Source organism: Lissotriton helveticus, chromosome 2_1 (genome assembly GCF_964261635.1).
Source record: "Lissotriton helveticus chromosome 2_1, aLisHel1.1, whole genome shotgun sequence".
Classification (NCBI taxonomy): Eukaryota; Metazoa; Chordata; class Amphibia; order Caudata; family Salamandridae; genus Lissotriton; species Lissotriton helveticus.
This window is the reverse complement of record NC_136059.1, coordinates 996,038,658-996,062,744: the sequence shown is the minus strand read 5'-3', so window position 1 is coordinate 996,062,744 and position 24,087 is coordinate 996,038,658. Positions and strand designations below refer to the sequence as shown.

Below are 24,087 nucleotides of genomic sequence, written 5' to 3'. Positions count from 1 at the left end.
GCCTTCTTAGGAGCAGGGGGTGCCCCCTCCGAGGACGCAGAATTGCCTCCAGAGGGCCCCAAGTGCGCTTGACCTAGCTTTGCGCATTCCTCTACAATGCGCGTCGAGAGCCTGTCCTCCATGGGACCTACTATCTCCTGCACGCACCTATAAATGGAGCTGTCGACAGCTTCATAGAAATCATCATCATTAAGATATTGGTGGGACTCTTCCTCCTCCACGTAGTACCCGTCAGCCATGACCACCAACCCTGGTCTCACAAGGATAGGCACAAATGGTGATAGGCAAGGGTTAAGAGTTCGTGGGCAACACAGTACCCGGGTATGGGGCAGCCAGAGGCTAACAGATGAGGTGGCTGTGGACCAGACCTATCGAGGCAGCACCCGCCTCCAAGCGCGCCGACCCTCACAAGGACCGGGTCGATGCCGCCCCCCCTGCGCGCTTACAGCAAGGCTCTTCAGAGCGGGCCCCTAACTAGGGATGTAGCGTGTCAACGCGGTGAAAACCGCTATGGTGCCGTTAAGATACAGCCCGCAGGCGTACAAAGCGGTAACCCGCCTTACAGACCCCGTCCGGGGCGTCAGAAATGCTATTTTGGGACAGTACAGCCCGAAAACGGGCGTCCGGGTGAGGCGGCAAAGGCGAGGCTCCGGCGCAGCTCCTTCTCCTCAGCGCGGCCCCCTTCCGTGAGAGGAACCGCGCGGAGGAGAACGAGACGCGACGGCTCCCCCTAGCGGCCGAATCAGGGCCGCGATCCAGACGGGGACATCGCGTGAGGGGCGAAAGCATCCCCGCGATGATAACAGGGGCTCTGTAGGGAAAAAAAGCTGCACAATAAAATAACAGAGTCCCCCAAACAGCCACGCAAGCGTGGAACAGCAAAAAAGAAACCCAAAGCATACAATTTAACCCTCAACCCAGTAACCCAGGCAAGAGAAAAGAGCAAGGGACTTAACTGGCTGCGAAGCAGCGAAGAAAGAGGAGGGGAACACAAGAGAGACGCCCTATCTTCGTGCGGTGGACACTGTGAAAGGACTATTGTTGTGGTTACTCACGGACTTGATGGGAAATGTAGTTTTTTCCTTGTTTTGTTTACTACATGTTACTAGATCTCCGTGTTGGAGTCTATTCAGTCATTTTTCTAATTTCAGTGCTTTTCTGGGCTGCTGTGTTTTGTATTTGTAATAAACAGCGAAGAAGGAAAAGCATAATCTGAAGCCTCCGGTCCTGACATAGAATCTCAGCACAAAGACAGTGCGCCCTATATATAATACAGCCCTACATCTCCTGGAGTATAATAAAGTACTACTGCACCAACCATTAAGGGACCAGTCCCCCTTAGCCAACCAAACCAGCCCTCCTTGGCCCATAAAAACGACCACAAATGCCTTTCGGGCCAACCGTCTGGCATTGCCCTATTGCAAGATGCGTCAGCCCGAATCTGGTCAGAAAACGTACAAAGTATCCATCATGCAGCGTTCAGATCGTTACCAACGGAGGGCGCGAGATGGGGGAATATTTTTTTGCAGAAAGCGGTAAAAACATGCTGCAGTCGTCCTGAAGAGAACACCTTAATAGAGAATTAAGAAGCTGTGCTGTGAGTTTGTTCAGCAGCGAGTACCACGGTCTGTAGCGTGTTTTATTTTTGAATACGCTACTTTAAAATCTCATATCTACAGCACGCGTTCCACCGCTTTTATGGTACCGCTTTATCCATGTGCTCTGCTGTGTCAAATATACACGTTGAAATTAAATCACTTGTCAAATTACTGCCGGGGGTGTATAGTAGCCCTCAGTCCACAGTGGGCACAGTGACACCCACAAAATGGCTGATGGAAATGGGTGCCTGGGAAGCGCAGGACCCGAGACTTGGTACGAATATGATTGCTACAGGTTAATGTATTCGCCTTTTCGAGCTCGAAGTCGATGATGGTTGTGAGTGTCTCTTACCTACCGTTCCTGCATTATAAATAACATCTCGTTCCACCCTAAGAACTGTCTGCCCCGAAAAGCCCGGCGCTATCGGATTGTGCATCCTCGTGTGCAGCGAGAGAGAAAGATAAAAGGCCCTTTCCTGTCACTCGACACAACCCCTCCCCAGTGTAAGCCCATCTGTCTGCCTGAGGGTCCAGTGTCTGAATGGGTAATTAGTTTTTTGCGCTGGGCTGCCATTACGTGGTGTAATGTTTGTCATTTCCCTTTCTGAACGGAGTTTGTCATGATTATGTTTACAGATTAGAGCCCGTGGTAGGAATGCGTTGAGAAAATCATATGGATTCTTTTTAAAACGGAAAACTCTACCTGTAAATGTCATTTTGTCATAGCTGGAAGGATGGGAATTTTCATTTATCCTTGAGTTGAAAACATTTCCATGTTCACAATAGCAAAACAAGAAGCATCAGATAGGTTACCAGTCTGAACATGCAAATGTTAAAGTGCAGTGGGGTCAAACGTCCTCTACCTGTCCCTACCACTTGTAAATCCCCTGTGTGCCACACATGCCCCTCTCTGTGGCGTCTTGCTGTGTGATAGCTTCTTTCTATTGGGGCGGCTATTTAAGAATCGTTGGTCTTTATGGAGACTGTTCTTGGAGGTGAGTTCCACTGGTACCAGCGCCCACTAACTTAGACGCCAGCACCTGCACACATCAGTGGACCTAGGCCCCAGAATTCTTGTTAGAAAAAGGGTCCAAGGGCGAGTTTAAAGACCAGCACCGTCACATACCCCATAAAAACCATATATAATACCAAGAGTAACTGTGGGTCTACAAGTCCTGTCTGCCGTACTGTGTCTCGTATTCAACTCTTACAAGGAGAAAAAATAATAATACATTATTATTGTTTCTCCTTGTAAGAGTTGAGTACGAGACACAGTACGGCAGACAGGACTTGTAGACCCACAATTACTCTTGGTATTATACCCAGAATTCCAGTGCCTTCCTTTGCAGAGTTAAGAAGTTCTAAATGTGACATTTTTAATGGTGTTAACATGTGCCTCCATTGCCTTAGAGTCAGAAAGTTGTTGCTCTTTAGCCCATACTTTTTATTTTTAAGCAGGATGTGCTCACCATGGCCTTTGCACCCTAAATATACTCCAGCAGTGGATGACTTCTTTCCATCAAATGCCAGTCTTTGATCTCTGATTTCCTCTCCAGCAGCGTCAGCCCTCAAGGTGTCATGTGGAATTCATCAAAGGTCATGAATATCCTGCTGGCCTACCTGCTCCCTATTGTAAAGTAGATGCATCTACAGAGCGATGTCAAAGTGTACCTTTATTAGTACTTGGGAACAAAGATGAAAGACAGAGGAGAGACTCTGAGCAGCAAAGAACACATTGTTGAAAGATGCTGTCAAGATAGAGAAAGTGGTCGAACAATCTGAATATTGTATGAAGGAAATGGAAAAGTAAGATGAAGGCAGTGACGTTGATGTCAGTGGTGTTGACAAAGATGACAATGACGTGCTAGTTGGCACTAAGGGGTTAAAAAACTCCAACAATACCTATGAATGGCGGAAGACGTTTCACTCTCTGACCTGAGCCAGCGCGACCTATACCTAAAAATTCTGACGTGGAATGTGCGGGGGTTGGGCGATAAGGTAAAGAGGGGGCTGGTGCTCAACGAGCTAAAAAGACTGAAACCTGCAATAGCACTACTGCAGGAAACACACTTAACTGGGGGGGCTTCCAAAGCACTGGATAGGAAAGGGTACAGCATGGCAGTACACTCCGAATTCACGTCAGGATCCAGGGGAACGGGTATACTTATTCACAAGTCCTCCAAATTCATTCCCTTGCAAACCAAGACAGATGATCTGGGGTGTTTCGCAGCGTTGCAGGGACAATGGGAGGGTCGGCTCCTCAACCTGGTTTCTGTATATATCCCCCCTGCGCTCCACTCCGTACAGCTGCCAAAACTAGCGGACTTTTTACTGACCCTTCCCGAAGGGGATGTTATTCTAGGGGGAGATTTTAATGCCACCATAGACACTCAATTAGATAGGTTCCCGGCTACACCTCCTGCAGGGGGGCCATCCCGCTTCCAGCGCTTTCTGACGGCTATTGGCCTGATCGATATATGGAGACACACCCACCCTCAGACTAAACAATACACCTTTCACTCTGCAGTGCACGGTAGCATGACCAGAATTGACTACCTCCTGGCGTTGGGAAATGGCATCCAACATGTAGATACCGTAGACATTCACCCACGGGGCATCTCAGACCACTCGCCAATCACGCTGACAATATCCACACGAGAAAAGGCACGTAAACGGGTCTACCCCATACACGCTTCCTACCTCAAAATTCCCCAAGTCCGTAAGGCGCTCAAACACACGACGACACTATACTTCACTGAAAACACGGGTTCAGTGGGCTCCTCAGAAATTCTATGGGAGGCTTACAAGACAGTATTAAGGGGCCAAGCCGTGAACTCGATCACGGGCTACAAACGGGCACAAACCCAAGAACTGACTACCTTGGAATTAAAACTACGTGACCTGACGACGGCACACGAATCGAACCCCTCTCCGACCTTGTTACACACACTACACCTCCAACAACAGCTCTACACAGACCACTTGCGGACCCAGGTCCAGGGACACATAACCGACACCCAGAATAGGATATACGAGGTTGGGGACAAGGCGGGCAAGCTACTGGCATGGCTCGATAAGAAAGGGGGCAGCTCTAGAGGGATCCAACAATTGAGGGATAGCGGGGGAGTGCTACACACGAACCCGGAACGCATTGTTGAAGCGCTTGCGACCCATTATAAGGGAGTCTACACCCCTGAACGCGTGATAACTCCGGAGACTGCCAGAACAGCTTTAGAACGTATCGAGGTCCAGACCTTCTCCTCAGAGGCAGCTACAGACTTAGACACAGACATTACTGTGGATGAGATCCATGGGCTATACATGACTTGAATCCGGGCAAAGCGCTCGGACCGAACGGCTTACCAATAGAATGGTATCAATCGGCATCGGAGAGCTTAAGTACACATTTGCTAGCAATGTTCACGGAATGTTTGGTGAAAGGGGCACTTCCACCAGATCAGAGATTGGCCACGATCGTTGCTATCCCCAAACCAGGGAAACCCCCCGAGGAATGCTCCTCATATAGACCCATTTCGCTGCTTAATGCAGAAACCAAAATCCTTGCCAAGCTTTTAGCGAACAGGATCCTGCCTCATCTGCCGGACATCATACATCCGGATCAATCCGGCTTTATGCCACGCAGAAACACAGCGCTGAATCTGCGCAGACTACATGGGGCTCTAGCCAGGGCGGACATGTTATCAACGCAAGCGGTTATCTTGAGCCTAGACGCCAAGATGGCCTTTGACCTCGTGGAGTGGAACTACTTATTCGAAGTTCTGTCTCGTTTGGGATTCGGCCCCAAATTCATCGCCTGGATTAAGCTGCTCTATGCTGACCCGGTAGCGCAGGTGGCGGCAAACGGCCATATCTCCAGCTCCTTCCCTCTAGGGAGAGGTACTCGTCAGGGTTGCCCCCTCTCACCATTACTCTTTGCGATTTCCCTGGAACCCTTGGCCACCTTAATACGGACATCCCCGCTGCTGAGGGGGATACGTTGGGAGGAGGGCTGGGAAGACCGGCTCTCCCTCTATGCCGATGACATGCTGGTCTACCTAACTAACCCCGAACAGGGTATACCAGCGCTCTTGCAACTCTGTGATGAACACGGCGCAGTGTCGGGTTACACGGTAAATTGGAACAAGTCTGAGATGTATGTCCTGAAGGGTCCGAGTCCAACGCTATCATTGAACTGCCCCCTAAAAACGGCTGGATCCTCCTTCAAATATTTAGGTATACATGTTACGAGGGACCCGGCAGAATTTATGGATAAAAATTTGGGACCTCCTCTGGCGCGACTCAAGCAAGATGTCCAATTCTGGGCGGGACTGCCCCTAACGATACTGGGAAGGGCCGCACTGTATAAAATGAAGTCCCTCCCCAGATTTCTATATATACTTGAAAATACCCCTTACCCGGTCACTCCGAGACTCTTTCAAAAGATCGCAGCATTGGTTTCGACCCTGCTATGGGGTAACCTTCCGGCGCGCATTGCACAGACCAAGCTCCATAGGGGCTGGTATGAGGGCGGAATTGCACTGCCTAATTTGAAATTGTATTATTGGGCGGCACAACTAAAACCCATCAACCAATGGCTACACACTCCACAAACTGAACCGGCGTACCGAGCAGACAGGGCGCAATTGGGCACGGTTAGACTATTGGCTCCGTTATACGACAGGAATAAATTGCGCAAATTGATGGGACCCACTAAACTGTCAGCGACGCTATGGCATCTGGCAACGGCTGCGCTCGGATGGAAGGGGAAACTGACCAAACTGACCCCACTGTGGGACTCTCGAGCCCTAGGTAACATGAGAAACAGCAAGGGATTCTCCCACTGGGATACTATAGGAATTTCCACGGTTGGGGATCTATGGGACAGGGGAGCAGTGATGCCTTTTGATAGATTGAGGGACCTATACGATATGGGAGAGAGAGAATTGTACAGGTACATACAGATACAGCATGCATTACTCGCAGTCCTACCCCCTGGCACCGAGCTGCCGGAATCCTCCCCGCTCGAGGACCGCCTTCTCACGGAATTTATGACAGACCGCGCGACTTCCCTCGTATACCGTAAACTACTTAACAACCTACCAGACCCCCTGGCCCTATTGAAAGAGAAATGGGAGGGTGACACTTATGACATGGACGAACAGGAATGGAACGAAGCGCTGGCGTCGCCCAAGGAGGTGGGGATCTCCGTGCGGCTGAGGCTAGTGCAGCTGAAAGTGTTACATAGGACATACTACACTCGGACAATGTTACACCGTATTGCTAGAGCACAACACCCTTACTGCCTACGTGGGTGCGGGGAGGAGGGTACATTTTTCCACACTATATGGGACTGCCCTCATATCCTAGAGTTTTGGAGGCAAATAATGCGCACGATGTCACAGGCGTTGGAGATCTCACTGCTGCCCGAACCACGTAGATGCCTATTGAACGTATGGGAGCCTACAGACTTATCCAGACATGATCGTCTTTGGGTCACGGTGGGCCTGATTGTAGCGAAGCGAGACATAGCGCAGAGGTGGGGCGCGGCAGACACACCTACGAAATCACAGTGGTGCCTTAACATGGACAGAGTCATGGTGACAGAAAGAGCGGTGTACTCTGGTAGAGCGTGTCCGGGGAAGTGGAACAAAATCTGGACTAAGTGGAACGAGTACAGGGGTGAAATTTGTGATCCCCTGCCGATAGACGACCAAGACTTATCGGATGAAGAAGGGGAAGAGGAGTAGAGCATTTCCTAGACACAGTGATGGGGGGCCATGGACATTAGATACGCCAAGGCCTAAGGAGAGATGTCTGGGGATTAGTGGATAAGGGACCTGGTGAACAGCATCCGAGCACACCCGATTAATCACACATAGACAGTTCAAGGGGGGGGCTGATGAGACCAAGGGCGGAGACTAAGGGGAGGTGCCTATATACATGTAGTAGTTGCGACCTTTTAAAAGATGTGCTTGACCATGATGTTATTCCTCGAATTGTTTCTGTTGTTTGCTGTTTTACCAATAGAAAACCAAGAACCGGTACTAACGGATGACTCATTAACGGTACTGTACCTTTTGATTGTGGCAATGGCATCTACTTTCTGAACCGACTAGCCGATTCCAGTCTGCTTTTACTGCATTTTGGTCACAGGAATGTGATGGCGGCCGGCCCCATGGGTTGTAGGCCAACAGCTGTGTGAAATTGAAGGTGCAATAAAGGTTTTTGGAGAAAAAAAACAAGAAAAAAAAAAACTCCAACAAAAGTACATACAGCAACAATAGCAAGTCTAACAATCGAGTATGCTCCAGATCTGTCAGTACATTTCCTGGTGCAGATTCAAAGGCTTGTTTTGCTTTGGGGGAGGGCTGTAAAAAAATGTGAAAGGAAGGGGCACTTCGCACGCATGTGCAAAACTAAATTTAATTTCGGGGTAGAGGTTGTACACGAGAAACGTTTTGAGGGTGAGGAAGGGGCAGATAGTCTTGTGCGTTCACAACAATATTAGTAAATGCAGTCGCCCACCCAGACCAACAGCATATTTTAGAGTAAGGGAGAGTACCATTCAGTAAATGGTAGACTCCAGGTCACTCTATACAATCATACCAAAGGAGATGTTTTCACCAGAATTGCCACTCAAAAGATACCAATCCAGGTGAAGATCAAGGGGAGAAAATAGACCTAATTGGTTATATGTTGGCAAAGATTGGATTTCAGCAAAATCAGTTGGAGAGAGAAGTGTACATGGCAGTGAGTGGGCCACCTATTTTGGGTTGGCAACATCAATATTATTTGCATATTTGGGTAGATCCGAGGGCACAAAATGAGTCCATGTTGGTTGAAGGTCTTACAATTAAGGAGATTTTGGAAGTGAGTAAAGAGGTCCTCCGTAGTAAATTGGGAGAACTCAAGGGTTATGTACATCAGATTATTGTCAAACATGATGCAGTTCCCGCTCAGCACAGGCAGTGGAAAGTACCCGTCCCATACTCGTTGCCAATATTGTAAATAGATGCCTTCACAATGTGATGCCAAAGTGTACTTTTATTACTCAATAGGCACACAGGTGAAACACAGAGCTCCTACACCAGCCTCAGAATAACTGCCAATAGCAGAACCCTCACAGATGCTAGCGCGCTCCACGTTGGAATTCTCGGTATGCGGAACCTACTGAGAATTCTATATACATAAGTTACCACCCTCCCATTGGCCCAGCTCCTGGAGCAGAATAAGGAGAACTTCTAAATGTATGACAGTGACACCCAAACCCTTCTTTAGGTGGAAAACGGACATGGAAATTAGACCAACATTACAACCTGCCTGGACCACATGCTCCAGAGCATAAAGAACAGCAATCTATGCCTGCAAAATGCAAAGATCATGATCCTTATCATGGGAGGGACAGAATCTAACTCAACCCCCTTTAACTCCCACCAGCTGAAGTGTGCCAACGTCTCTCACACTGAAAGTAAATAATCTAAGAGAAGTATTAGATGCTGAACGCATTTATATTCTGAGTCTGCGGTATGGTTAGTGGCATCAATGTGGAGCTTTCCCAATTTCCGAAATCCTGCAGTGCCTCAAAACTGACCCATGGGCGTAGAGCCTTCGTGATGGTGCACTTGGACTACTGTGTTTAGGATCTACACAGAGCTTCCAAATAAATTCACGAAGAGACTGCAGAGATTTCCAGAATGTACCTGCATCCAAAGATGCGCAATTATGTAAAACGTATCCTGATGGCGCTTCGCTGATTCCTGGTGGATGATGAAACCAAGTTACCGATTATCTGCACTGTATATAAGGCATACTGTAGAAGAGGTCCAAGAATGATGCTGGTGCGAGTCCCCCATTGTGTGCCCGACCAATGTCTTAACTCAGCAGCAACAAGCTTGATTTCCCAATGCACATTCAGCTGGTTCACACATTAATGCATGTCTCTCGGGGTCCAAGGTCCTAAGATTCGGAAGGCTTGTAATCCAAGTTTAGTGCAGAACCTAAATACACCTCTCTCAGGAAATGCTTGAAAACTGAAGTGTTCTGGATCACATATGTCTAATATCCACACATATTGATGAACATTGGACACTTAAGCCCACCCCTTTGTCTGCTTTACTCTGTTTTCCCCTCAGACCCACCATCATCATGCCATATAGACTAAACAGCTCTAAAGGAACCGTAAGGTTGCAAATTAAGCTTTAGTAATACATTTTTTAATAAATCACTGTGGCATATGCACTCATTAATAAAGGATACACAGGAGTACCCAGGCTGTAGTTCCCCTGACAAAGTTGTCTTCCAGTCCCACTCAGACTCCCTCGCCTCGTTTTTCCATCGCAAGATTGCCGACATCCACAACAGCTTCGGCGCACCACCCACGCACCCAACTGCCGAACCAACGCCCCCCACCGCCACCCTCCGCACCTCGACCACGGTGACCACCGAAGACACAGCCCGCACGATGAACACCATCCACTCCGGATCTCCGACTGACCCCTGTCCCCACCACGTCTTCAACAAGGCCAACTCCACCATCGCACCCCAACTCCGAGACGTCATCAACACCTCCTTCAACACCGCCACCTTCCCGGAGAGCTGGAAGCATGCCGAGCTCAGCGCCCTACTGAAGAAACCAACAGCGGACCCCACTGACCTCAAAAACTTCCGCCCCATCTCGCTCCTTCCTTTTCCTGCCAAAGCCATCGAGAAGATCGTCAACAGACAGCTTGCCGCCTTCCTCGAGACGAACGGATCCCTCGACCCCTCGCAGTCCGGTTTCAGAGCCAACCACAGCACCGAGACCGCCCTCATCGCAGCAACCGACGACATCCGAGCCCTGCTCGACAACGGGGAAACAGCGGCACTCATCCTCCTGGACCTCTCCGCTGCGTTCGACACTGTCTGCCACGGCACCCTAATACAGCGCCTCAGCAACATCGGCATCCAAGAGAAGGCACTGGAGTGGATTGTCTCGTTCCTCGCCGGAAGAACACAGAGAGTCCGCCTCCCCCCGTTTCGATCCGAGGCCACCGAAGTCATCTGCGGCGTTCCGCAAGGATCATCACTCAGCCCCACCCTCTTCAACGTCTACATGAGACCTCTTGCCGCCATCGCACGCCAACACAACCTCAACATCATCTCCTACGCCGATGACACCCAGCTGATCCTCTCCCTCACCAGCGACCCCGACACCACCAGAACCAGCCTACACGAAGGGATGAAAGACGTCGCCGATTGGATGAAGAACAGCCGCCTGAAACTGAACTCAGACAAGACGGAAGTCCTCATCCTGGGACCATCACCTCTGCCTGGGACGACTCCTGGTGGCCCCCAGCCCTGGGCACCGATCCCAAGCCAACAGACCACGCACGCAACCTGGGCTTCATCCTGGACTCCTCCCTCTCGATGACCAGACAAGTCAACGCCGTCTCCTCATCATGCTTTCACACCCTTTGCATGCTTCGCAAGATCTTCCGATGGATCCCGACCGAAACCAGGAAGACGGTCACCCAGGCCCTCGTCACCAGCCGATTGGACTACGGAAACACCCTCTACGCCGGAACCACAGCCAAGCTACAGAAAAGACTCCAGCGCATCCAGAACGCCTCCGCCCGACTCATCCTGGACATCCCCCAACGCAGCCACATCTCCGGTCACCTAAAGGACCTGCACTGGCTCCCCGTCAACAAGAGGATCACGTTCAGGCTCCTCATCCACGCACACAAGTCTCTCCACGACCTGGGCCCGAAGTACCTCAACGACCGCCTGACCTTCTACACGCCCACCCGCCAGCTACGGTCTACTAGCCTCGCCCTCGCCGCCATACCACGCATCCGAAGAGCAACCGCCGGAGGCAGATCCTTCTCCTACCTGGCGGCCAAGACATGGACCTCCCTCCCCATCCACCTTCGGCTGACCCAGGACCATCTCGCCTTCAGGAGACCACTCAAGACCTGGCTGTTCGAGCAGTAGCGGACCCCCTCCCCCAAGCGCCTTGAGACCATCCCGGGTGAGTAGCGCGCTATACAAGTGGTATGATTGATTGATTGATTGATTGATTGATTGAGACTTCCCCGATGATTTATTTTTATTGGTACATGTGCAATCCTTGTTAAAAAGCAAGTACTAAAGGAGACCCTTTTAGGCGAGTGACTCTACACATGTATTTAACTATGCCATTCAGATGCTGGCACTCCTACTCTACTCCAGTAGTCCTAAAGCTGTTGCTCCAGCCCCCTCCAGGTTATGAAGCCGCATCCATGGAGTGCCAGGCTCTAACAAGATGATGAATATTTGATCTCGAACACATTAATTTTTAAAAAAAAAATAAAAAAAAATTCAGACAGAACTTATTTTTGCACAAATTGGATTGAATGGAAAACGATTATGAACCCATGGCTGAGACGTCAACAAACCATGATTTGAAATACTGCAATGTATTCAGTAATGAACAACAAAAAGCATGTGCTGGAAATGGCCTTTTAGCTTCCTTCTGGTTTTCCGCTGAACTACGTGCTAGCCTTTGAGTGCTTTCACTCTGCCGTTCAGTGCCAAAGCGGTGTGCTTGTCATATACATAATGGTGATTGTTGTGTACGTGATTGTCTGATTTGTTTTAGCTGTACACCCCTTGTCCAGTGGTAAGACCTATACCTAGGGCATGTAACTCAAATGCTACTGAGTGGGCCTGCAGCACTGGGTGTGCCACCCACGTAGGTAGCTCTTGAAACGTACCACAGGTTTGCCATGGCGGGGCCTGTGTGTGCAGGTTACTCTTACTCAGCTTGGCATTTGAAACCTACTTGCCAAAGTTCTGCATGTCTCTTGCTACATCTGAGAACTCCCTGGGGGCAGGGTGCAGTGTAGGGAAGAGGTAGGGCTTGTGCATGTGTGCGCTACATGTCCTAGTTGTGAATTACAAAGCATGGTGTTCTCAGTACTGTGAGGCCTGCTTTTCACATTGATTAACTTGCGGGTTCTGTGGAAAGGCTGTCATACTGTATTTCCTTATTGCAGAAGAGTAGCAGTATGGTGTTTAGTATCGGTGGATTAAAATGGCACATCTTTGGTAGTGTGAGTGAATTTGACATTACTAATGTGGAAATGCCACTTTGGGAAAGTGGGCATTTCTATGCTTGTGGCTCTCTGTGTGCCTATCAGCCTGTCTCTAATCCACACCTGGGGGCTAGGGAGGGACAGTTACATCGGCGCATTCCTCTTGGCCATAAACTAGGGGCACTCAAAGGAAAGTGCAGAACGCATGGCTTGGCAGTTTGGGCTGGACTGTTCCCATGAGGCACAGGGTCAGACTGATTTGCATATAGCCATGTCTGAACTGGGGTGGCAGAGTGGGCTAAAGAACGGTAATGGATTAAACCCAGATCTGTTGACTGGGTGTGAGTGTTTGATTGGTTCAGATGCTCCGTCCATCACCACCCCCTTTTGTACCCCTTTGTTCGCCATAAGTTGGCAGGGTATGCTCAGACATGAGTCCCTTGCTCACTTTGCCACTGGATTCAAGCAAGCCTGGCTGAAGACGGCTGAAATGCCAGAAACCGGTCCTCGGAAGCTTGTTTCCGGTCCAGGGAAGGCATGGCTTGGCAGTTCGGGCTGGACTGTTCCCATGAGGCACAGGGTCAGACTGATTTGCATATGGCCATGTCTGAACTGGAGTGGCAGAGTGGGCTAAAGAACGGTGATGGATTAAACCCAGATCTGTTGACTGGGTGTGAGTGTTTGATTGGTTCAGATGCTCCGTCCATCACCACCACCCCCTTTTGAACGCTGACTCTGAGGCGCCTTCTTGGGTTGAATAAGTGGGGGTGGAATTGGCACGGTCCTGGCCTCACTAAAGATATTGATCAAGCCTCTCAGGGTAGGATGGCAGACAGAACAAAATGTAGAGGGACCCTGTGCATTTCAAAGGTAGCTTTCTGAACTGATCTCATCTTCAAAGGCCACTGTGGGTATAACTACTGGAGCTCTGTCCTCAGGAGTTTAGAGATGCTTTTGGGTTTGGAACCATTCTATGCTGTTTCGACGCTGGGACACCGACAAGAGAAACCATTGGGGCAGGAGGGACTGTAACTGAATTATCTGCAGACTTGTTTTTACTTGTTGTGCTCCAGGAAGGGGACTATAGCTTGGTGGATTTTAGCCTGGATATTAATGGTCAGCAGTCATTCTGCTCCTGTTGTTTCCCGGGGCTTTAAGCCCTCTCCAAGGCCTGTTTCATTGACATCTGGTTGAAGTCATCGTCAGTTGGGACAAGGACCATCCTAACGTATGCAGTAATCCCACTTTACAGAGGAATGTGCTCCTAAAGATCAGAGGCCCACCTGGGGTGCCATAACGTGAAGAGTTTGAGGAGTGCTGGGGAAGTTTGCAGAGTCCGAGGGACCCAAGCTTGCTACTGGAATCCTGTGCTAGCTCGCTCTTAGTAGCAAGTGGTGTCCGAGGAGTGTTGGGGGGCGTTTGCCGATGCCTGACATCGAGGCCTCTGCCTGAGGTCACCGGCTCACTCCCACCCCCCCCCACCCCTTGGACCCAGGCTACAAGGTACTCTGTTGGTAAAATCGTAACTGAACCAGAGTGGTCTCGTTGTGCCTTGTGTGCACCCAAGTCTGGCTACTTGGAGCAACTGTGGCTAGCACCTCCGCCTGGGGGCGTGGGGGGGAATATTTCTCCCGATTAGAAGCACATCAAAAAAGTACCGAAGCACACACAGGAAGTCCATACAGTTATGTAAATGTTATACAGTGAAACACAAACACTTGAAACAACAGCGGACTGAAAGGAAAGCACTTTGTTTACAAAATGTACAAAGACTGTATAGTTCCATGCACTACTCACCTGGTACCTGCCGTTGTTTGGTACCACTGGCCAGCAGTATGGAAGGATGATAGCAAATGGAGAAGTGCACCGGTAAGAGTCCCATAAGGATTCCGATATGTATAATCAAACACCAAATGTTATTTATTTCTTATTGTTGCTTTTTAAATCCAAATATAACACAACATCCATCCAAAGAATTTCGTTTTAATTGAATTTAGAACTTCACCAGTGCCCCAAATTGTCTGGGGGTTTGACCTCCCCTTGGTTGGCTGCCACCCAAGACCCAATTACAAAACACATAAACTTGATGGGCCAGCTTGCTCTTTTAAATAATTAATTTAACCTCAAGTTGGTTCTACAAGGTTTTAAGGACCAATTCACATCTCCCAACATGCTCTAGTTTCAAAACATTCTCCACTCCACGCCTCCCAATTATTTTACTCACAGGGAATATTCTTTATTCCGTGATGCTGGTGTTGAAACTGCCAGCAACACTTCACTTCAAAGAGCCATCCAGCCCCTTCACTCCAACAGTGCTCTCACCGCAGAGCTTCCATAAATGCAAAGGGTGCCCAAATATCAGGATCATTCCATAACATTTCTAATCTTTACTCTAGAGTCATTTTATTAACATACATCAGCTTATTAGCTTCAGGACAGAGGAAGCAATAAGATCTTGGCATCATGGAGACAATAGGTAGAATCAGTAATCGCAATATATCACATGGAAAGTCTATGGGGAGGGGGGATCATCATAATTAACAGTGCAAGGTGGTTGGCATATATCACCACAGTAGGAATTCCACAAACACCATATACGGACCCCCCTTTCTAGGACAGCCCCGAGCCACATATTATTCCAGACTCCTGTTCCATAAAAGCCTCTTCCAGCTGCAAACGACTCGTGTAAAAATCTTGCCGAACAGCATTGCCAGCCGACACGTGTTTCAGGCTTGGCATAGCCCCCCTCAGAGTCTTATGGGTAATGGAAATGCTTTTAAATGTTCTTCACGTTACCCTGTGAGACCCTGAGGAGGGCTGTGCCAAGCCTGAAACACATGTGCTGGCTGGAGGATGACCCTGGCAAGATTTGTTTTTTCATGGTGCTTTTGCTGCTGGAAGATATTTTATGGAACTAGAGTCTGAAATAAGTATTGGACATTTTATGAAATTATCGTGACATTTAGGCACCCGTGGCATTTTTTAAAGCAGTGCAGTGCTCGCATAATTGCTGTCAAAAGACTTGTGGAATCTTTGAAGTAAAAGTGCTGTAGTTTGGATCCCTGTTCGCCCTTCCATTTTTCAGTAGTATTTTTATCTCGTCCTCTTTTACCCACACTAAGGTCAGGTGGAATAATGTATTGCATGTCTGCTCAGTCGCCCCTTCTGTGCCATATTTATAAACCTAAGAACAGGTTGACTGTTACTAACGTGGCCGCATATGACACTTACTTTCTCAGTTGTGTGCTGGATGATGTTGCACAGACTCAGAAATCGATTGTTATGCTCAGTCCTTTATCTATGTTTATGGCTGTTTCCGTCACTGAGTACTCTGTAAAGTTGTTGTATGGCCAGGCAGTGTGGCTAACTTCTTATGCTTTGCCCTGTGTGCCTGGTGAAGTCTAGTGTGCTGTATTGTTGATACCCCATGCAGGATGTGGTCCTGCCTTCTTCTGCTGTTCCTGCTGCACATGCTGCCTGCTCCACAGGAAGTGGGTGTGCACTCACACATGCTTTTGTGTGAAATGTACACCTTTCATCCTTTTCAACTGTGCTGGGGTTATTCTTTCCCTCATACCTGTCGTCTTGCTAACTCAAAAAGGAGGGTGAAAGGGGATATTTAAGAGGGTGATCGCCTTAAGGTGGTGGCATTAAAACTGCATCATGGCACCTTTCTTTTTTTGATGATTATAAAAAGCATTTGCAAAAAGCACTGGCAAAGGCACTAGGCGAGACTTACGGGCTTTGCCAATATTTGTCATCTGTTCCAGTTTCTTTCGGCATGTTGTGACCCCTCTTCCTTGCCTCTGCTCTTCCCTTTCTTTGTTGGGTGTTCCAAAATTGTATTGTACATGTACAAATTCGCAAAAAATGCTGCAACTTGTGAAATATTATTGTAAGAGGTGGTAAACCGTTGTAAAATGCTGCGGTTTGCATCTAACTCAAGTAGAAACTATGTTGACTGCACACATATAAAATGTTACGTTTGCAAGAATGTTTTGCCTCTCTTGATTCAATATGTAAAGTGAACCTTGCATTCCTTCATAATGTCATCTGTGAACTCAACCAATCCTTTCATCCTTATGAAGACAGTAAATTGAGTATGATTATATTGGGGTAATAGTAAAACCTGTTATTAATTGTGATGGGGAACAGTAACAAGGTTCATATTAAGCATTATTTTCGAGAAACTATTCATTCATTTTATAGCCCAGAGTACATTGAATGTACACGATGCATACATACAATAGTGTTCACCCACTGTGTACGACAGACTAATGTACTTCCTCTGTACTGTGTATAGCTTAATGCACTTCCACTGTAACTTATGTTGCAATTCATGTTAGTGCATGCACAAAAGGTCTGTTGTGATTGTGAAGGAGGGCCTCTTAAACTACCCCAACGTGTCCTTCTAGAATACAGGAGTTAATTGATTGATATTTTTTGTATCTTATTGTATATAAATGACGAACCACTTTTAATCCGTTTTTAGCGTCAGACTTTTAGTACAAAACCCTATTGAGTAAGAAATGATCCCCTTGGATCCATGTAACCGAGTTTAAACCAGCCTTACCTGTCCTGTAGCCTCATATTTTCATGAGAGTTCATTTCAGGCTGTATTTAGGGCTCTGTTTCGACTGCAGTACACTGTTTGGAAAGAGAAAGATGGCGCAATCCTCGCCCAACAACAGTATCTCACCTTGTTGTGTAAGAAAGCTGGGAACGGCCCAACCACTTGACAGAAGTCCAGAAACAAAGGAGGAAGTGATTTCGGGGTTAACGGGGACTAGTTAGGGGTCACAGTAATTCATACGGGTGCAAGCAAACAGGACATCAGTCAGTACCGTATTATGTTCCACTAGTCCACCCCAATTATTAGCCTTACGTTGGGGTACCTCTCTTGGAAAGGCAGCACAAAACTAGAATCGTCAAACTTTGAGGAAAATTGGACTATGTGTGTGTCCTAAAAACCTAACATGAGGAGCAAACTACTATTTTGTAAATCTACATGTATCAAAATGATGGTGACCGCTTGCCCCGGTTATTGCCTTCTGAATCCTCTGGTCTGAAAGTTATGGGTTACAAATACTGGGAGGAGTCATGGTCAGTGCTTTTACAGCCCGCTTTCAGGAACAGCAGCTGCTATTGTTCTGTAAGAGGGTGTTCTTTGGGGAGCCAGCAGCCTTGGCTTGGTAGTGCACCTGGGGGAGCCAGCAATTTTGGTTTGGGAATGCGTATCTGGGGGAAGCCAGCAGTCTTGCATTGTAAACGAGCATTTGGGGGAGCCAGCACAACGAGCATCAGGGGAGCCAGCATTCTTGGATTGGGAACGAGCATCAGGGGAGCCAGCATTCTTGGATTGGGAACGTGCATCAGGGGAGCCCGCAGTCTCGGATTGGGAAAGCAAATCAGGAAAGCCAGTAGTCTTGGATTGGGAACACAAATCAGGGGAGTCAGCAGTCTTGGATTGGGAACGCAAATCAGGGGAGCCAGCAGTCTTGGATTGGGAACGCAAATCAGGGGAGCCAGCAGTCTTGGATTGGGAACGCAAATCAGGGGAGCCAGCAGTCTTGGATTGGGAAGGCAAATCAGGGGAGCCAGCAGTCTTGGATTGGGAACGCAAATCAGGGGAGCCAGCAGTCTTGGATTGGGAACGCAAATCAGGGGAGCCAGCAGTCTTGGATTGGGAACGAGCATCAGGGGAGCCAGCATTCTTGGATTGGGAACGAGCATCAGGGGAGCCAGCATTCTTGGATTGGGAACGTGCATCAGGGGAGCCCGCAGTCTCGGATTGGGAAAGCAAATCAGGGGAGCCAGCAGTCTTGGATTGGGCACGAGCATCAGGGGAGCCAGCATTCTTGGATTGGGAACGTGCATCAGGGGAGCCCGCAGTCTCGGATTGGGAAAGCAAATCAGGGGAGCCAGCAGTCTTGGATTGAGAACGAGCATCAGGGGAGCCAGCATTCTTGGATTGGGAATGTGCATGTGGGGGAAGCCAGCAATTTTGGTTTGGGAACACGCACCTGAGGGAGCCAGCAATTTTGGTTTGGGAATGCTTACCTGGGGGAGCCAGCAGTCTTGGATTGTAAACGAGCATTTGGAGGAACCAGCAGTCCTGGATTGGGCACGGGCACCTGGGGGAGCCAGCAATCTTGTATTGAGAACATGCGGCTGGGGGAGCCAGCAGTCTTGGATTGGGAACGCACATGTGGGGGAGCCCGCAGTCTTGGATTGGAAACGTGCATCATTGAAGCCAGAAGTCTTGGATTGGGAACGTGCATCTGGGGGAGCCAGCAGTCCTGGGTTGGGAACGCCCATCTGGGGGAGCCAGCAGTCTTGGATTGGGAACTCCCGTCTGGGGGAGCCAGCAGTCTTGGAATAGGATTTCTCTAAACTCTCTGGCCTTGAAGTCTAAAGAACTCTGCTTGTGACACATGATGCTGCTCTGAAAGGTGGCTGTCATGGAACAGTTCCAGTATCCTTTGTCCTATCCCGCATTGGCTCAGGTATCACTCTATATTTCATCTTTCACTGCAGTGGCCACACTCTCCATACCCGAAGCAGGGGCCCAGTGGTGAGATGAATCACGGGGCCCTGGGCACAAAGAGAGTATGGTGGCTAGTGATTGCATAAACCTTAACAAAGATGTGGTGAATGTATGTAAAATGCACATGTCAACACACAGCTTACCTTGTCTTCACAGGTACTCAAGAGGCCTGCTTTTGCCTTTGTTCTGTCCCTGAATATAAATGCAGACACTGTAAGACTGTCGGATGGGTTAGTCTGTCCCAGTATTTACACAGATAATTCAAATAGCACTATTTAATTTATTTTATAGCGCTACGTCGTGATGTCATGAGATCATTTGCATATTGTCTTACTTGGTCAGTCCCCCCGCTTCTTTTTATAGGACTTGTGCCCTGGGTTTGGTGTCATACTAATGTTTTGTAAATGTGCAAGATTTTTCCATAGGAGTGCTTAGCTCTTAGTTACCCGAGTGAGTAATAATCCACTCTTGGTCTCTGTTCCTGGACTCCTTGTTCTTACCTTGTGAAAATGAGATGTGCAAGTACTGAAAAGTAAAAGAAAAACAGGATTGGGTGGTGTGCGAATGACTCCTGCTGGACTTCCTTCCCGACCGATGGGTGTGATGACACAGCATCCATCTGAGCCTGCTCCTCCCTTGACAGTCTGTTACTATTAAAGTGTGCCACTGTTTTCATTTCTCATGTCTGGAGGTACTTTTTTGGGGGTTATACATTTAGGTGACCCACATTTGCTTTGTAGGTTTTCGCTTTCGGCCCAAGTGAGGCACCTTTTAAGCTATAAATGGTGGATTGTCTGTTGTGCCTGTTTCTATCCCAGCATTCCACAAAAACACTAAAAATGGTTTATTGTAAAGATTTCTCCCCACTCTTTGAATAGGAATAACTTAATCATTTGTTGCAGTTATTTCTGACCTCGCTCTTCATTTGTACCATATTTTTTGTTCGTGATGTTTCGAAACTGTTTTGTTGAACACCAAGTTCTGCTTTCTTTAGAGGACAGATCAGTTTGTAGTTAACTTTTGGAATTGGAAAGTGTTATTTCCCTGCAGTTGTTGGTGTAAAATTCTAAAACATCCATCTAAAACATCTATCCCTATCAATGCTGAGCCACGGCACGAAAGGTATTAATAGTTTGTTTCTTTTTGTTGCTACTTTTGATTTTTACCTTGACTCTCAAAATCTTGTATGGGCAGCAGCTAGACGGACTGTCACCCTGTTCATAAGATTCGTTGTTTTTTTTTCTGATTTTTTGGGGATTTTTTAAATCTTGAGATACAGTTGGAGTACGCTATTTCATAAAGATAGTCTTGTCTTAGTCTGCGCCTTAGGCTAAATGGCAAGGCCAGGTAATCGGAACATGCATTTCTCCTAGCCTCCTTCATATCTCATTCTCTTCATCTTCAGGCTTAACTCTGAGCCCCAGTGCAGTCTGACACCTCAGATTTAAGGCGAAGAGGGTATTGCAAAACGTGAGCTGAGATCACCCATGGTAATAATTGTTTCCTGAAATCATCAAACTGGCTTTTCATGGCCCGCACCTTAAGCACCCGCCACTCCCACTTTACTTGTCTTGACTCACAGTTGCTACTGGTTTTCTCATCCAGGGCGTGGGTGCACAGAACAGAGGATAAACTCAGAAGGAGGGACAGGATGATGCTGTCCCTCCCCCAGTTCTCACTCAATGCCTCCACCCTTATAAACCAACCCCGGTATAAGCCAGTGTTCTAACCATTTGATCTCCCTCCTATGTACCTTCTGAAATAGCCATAGTTTTGTGCTACCCTGGAAATAGAAAGATCCTCAAATATTTGAGGTCAGGGTCATTTAAGTTATGTTAGGTCGATTTGTATAGCACACTAATCCCCGAGAGGGTATCCTAGTGATCCAGTGTCTTAATACTGCAGGGTAATATCTAAAAACAGGCACAATTACAGTCAAAATAAGCCCACAATTGAATAAAACCAGGAGTTAATTACATAACTTGAATGCAATAAGCCCAAATATAAACTAATGAAGGTGAGTGGGTTAGAAACAGGAATGCAAACTTAATATGTATTGGTGCTGCAACTCCCCTTAATGCTAAACTCTGTATGCACACTGGTTTCAGAAAAGGTGTCTACTCCATAGATTGCAGTCGTCTAAACCGATTGAAGACAATATGGCTGCTCATAGGGGATTGCATCATGGATGGACTCCTCAAGGACACAGACCAACTCAAACGGATACAAACAATGTAATGCATGGCAGCCTCTAAGCTGTAATAAGAAGCAGCAAACCTTACAAAATTGTTCGTGCCTATTGGTAGTGCATAATTTGTGCCGGTGGCTGCAGGTGGGGCCTACCAGCACTAAGCTTTGTGGGCTAGTTCTTATTTTTCCTCCACAGGCTTTGCCCCAGAGCAAGAGAGAGAAAAACACAAAATATGAAAGAAAGAGGAACAGAAATACAGAAAAACTGTGATATAGAAAGCAGGGATGAGAATGGACCTTAAATATTATGATAAAGGGGCAGGGCGTGTCTGCTGGTGGATCAAAAAGGCATGAGGGGGAACCAAGGCTCTGCATGCGTGGTATTCTGCACCCTGACATTTTGATAGCCCCTGCTGTGAGCGTCTAAGCAAAACCCTGGGCCCCAGCACTTATTCTTGTTCATAGTGAGCACTGCCTATCAAGGTGATGAGCGAAACACGTCGACTGAAGTGAGCTACCACACGAAATGTGTGAAGAAAACTTATTTTGGGAAAATATAGCCATTAACGTACAACGAATGCCAAGCTCTAAATAATGCAATTGTGTACAAAAAATAGAGCTCTCTTCAGACTTTCACAATTCATTAAAACTACCACATCCACTGGAGAGGAGGGCTGCCCTCAAATGGAACACGGAGGACCTGTTCATGCCTAAAGAGGGTGGCAAAGCACGTCAACTGCCAATGACAGAAAGACCCTGGAGTACTTCTTATCTTCCCAAATCTATTGACGTTGTCTCTGCTTCTTTTTTTCAATACATTTTCCGGCCGATTGGGCAGGTGTTTGTTTGCAATGCTTAGATTAACGTGGGCGGTGGTTTGTTTTTCTGCTGTGGATATTTGTCACGTGGTACTATTGAATTAGGGCTTCTGCGCAGTGGGATATTCACAGTGACGCAGTTATAAATCCTGTTATTATCCACAGAAGTGATGACCCAGGACTGCGCATCTTTCCATGGAAACAGGTCCTGTGAATCCCAAGGGCCTGTCCTATGAACCTTGGCAACGTGGCATCACGGGGCACCCATAGATACCGTCGGAACGGATGCAGGTGACCCGCCCCGTCAGAGAGACACCTATCATAACAGAAACGCCTTTTCGTAGATTTAAAAACAAAAACCCCAGAAAATATTTTCCCATGTCTCCTTTGTTGCCGATAGCTAGCTTTGGCATTTCCATGGGAAAAACATTTATTTCGTCAGTACGTTGTTTTTATTTCCAAATCCGGATTGGCATGGCACGCCGCGGTGATGGGAAGTCGCGTTTGTCGGCGCTAAAAGAAGACCTCCGAGAACGTCAATTGTTCTAAAAGTTCCAAAGCCAAAATATATCGTCACCTCCTAAACCCCGATTTTATCTCTGCTGCTTTTTGGGCACTGTTAAGCAAATTAAAATTGTCGTTCGCTTAACCTTGTGTCTTTAAGTGGTGAGCCTAGCAGTTTACTTCCAATCTGCTTAAAGTGTAAGTACAACGTTATTTCTCTCCTTCTGATTCTGCTATCTGCATTTTAAAACTGCCCGTAAAACCGACGAGATATTTCGTAACTGACACATTAACACACCATTAAATTCGGCAAACAAGTGCAGTTTTATGTGCAATGTCTGGATCATTTTCCCAGCTGTTTGTTTTCCATTATTTTTGTAGGGCTTGTAAGACCGCTTTCCCTCGAAGATTCTCTCATGATTTTGGCAGTTTTAAAAAAAAATATTTCCATCAGTCGATTTTTTTCAACCCTGATTTCCACCTCGTTTGAGACATCAGACCTATCTAATTTCATATTTTAATTTTATTTATGCAGCGTGATCTCACTCGAATTTAAAGGGCTGAAAATACACTTGATACAGAATACATCTCAAAGGTCAACATTTTTAAATCACAAGTAGCACATTTGAAACGCAATCTTGGAGAGGGGGTAGTAGGTAGGAAGAATACGCGATCTAAAGTGACATGGAACTTGAATTTGGCTTCCAGGAAGCTGCTTACAGTTTACAGTAAATTGGAGGCGGGGGAGGGCGGGGGTGGGGGGCGACGGGGGGGGGGGGGGTTGCATGAAGTGACAGATTATTTTCAGCATTCTAGGAGCCACATTCTGCAGAAGCTGAGACATCCGGTTTGCTCAAAGCTAAACTGTTTTGGTGCACGTTAAACTCCGAAAATATTTAATATTTAAAAGTGCAAATCGGTGATTTCCGAACACAAGCTAATCCAACTGAACATGTTAGTTTTCTGCATACAGTTTAATAAATGCCTGGTTTGACTGTAACATTTCTTGGCCATTGTGATCAGGATACGACCAAAGATTAGTCTGAAGTTCCAGGCCTTAGGCGCTGGGAGTTGGAGCATTCTGTTAATCTATATCAACACGCGGTATCCTGACGCATCCTCACTCTAGACCAGAGGTCTTCAAACTTTTGTAGGTTGAGCCCCACCATCTCAATTTTTTTAGATGTTGGGCCCACCCACCACCTGACAGAAATTTCTGGAATCGACCGCCACGTGCATATCACGGGCCATATCCGACAAATAATGTTGCTAAATCTGTTTGCAGCTCTGCGGCTTGCAAGTTAGTTCTGCTACAATGTAATTGTAGTATTCAAGTTAGACACACTTCCAGGCCGGGCTGACACACGTAGCCAGTG

General features: G+C 47.5%; 1 protein-coding gene across 1 annotated transcript in view; it reads left to right on the top strand.

The window, feature by feature from the left end:
• The window catches only part of CEMIP2 (cell migration inducing hyaluronidase 2), a 360,647-nt gene that overhangs the window by 59,974 nt on the left and 276,586 nt on the right, over nt 1-24,087 (top strand). The gene's annotated exons all lie outside the window — the stretch shown is intronic.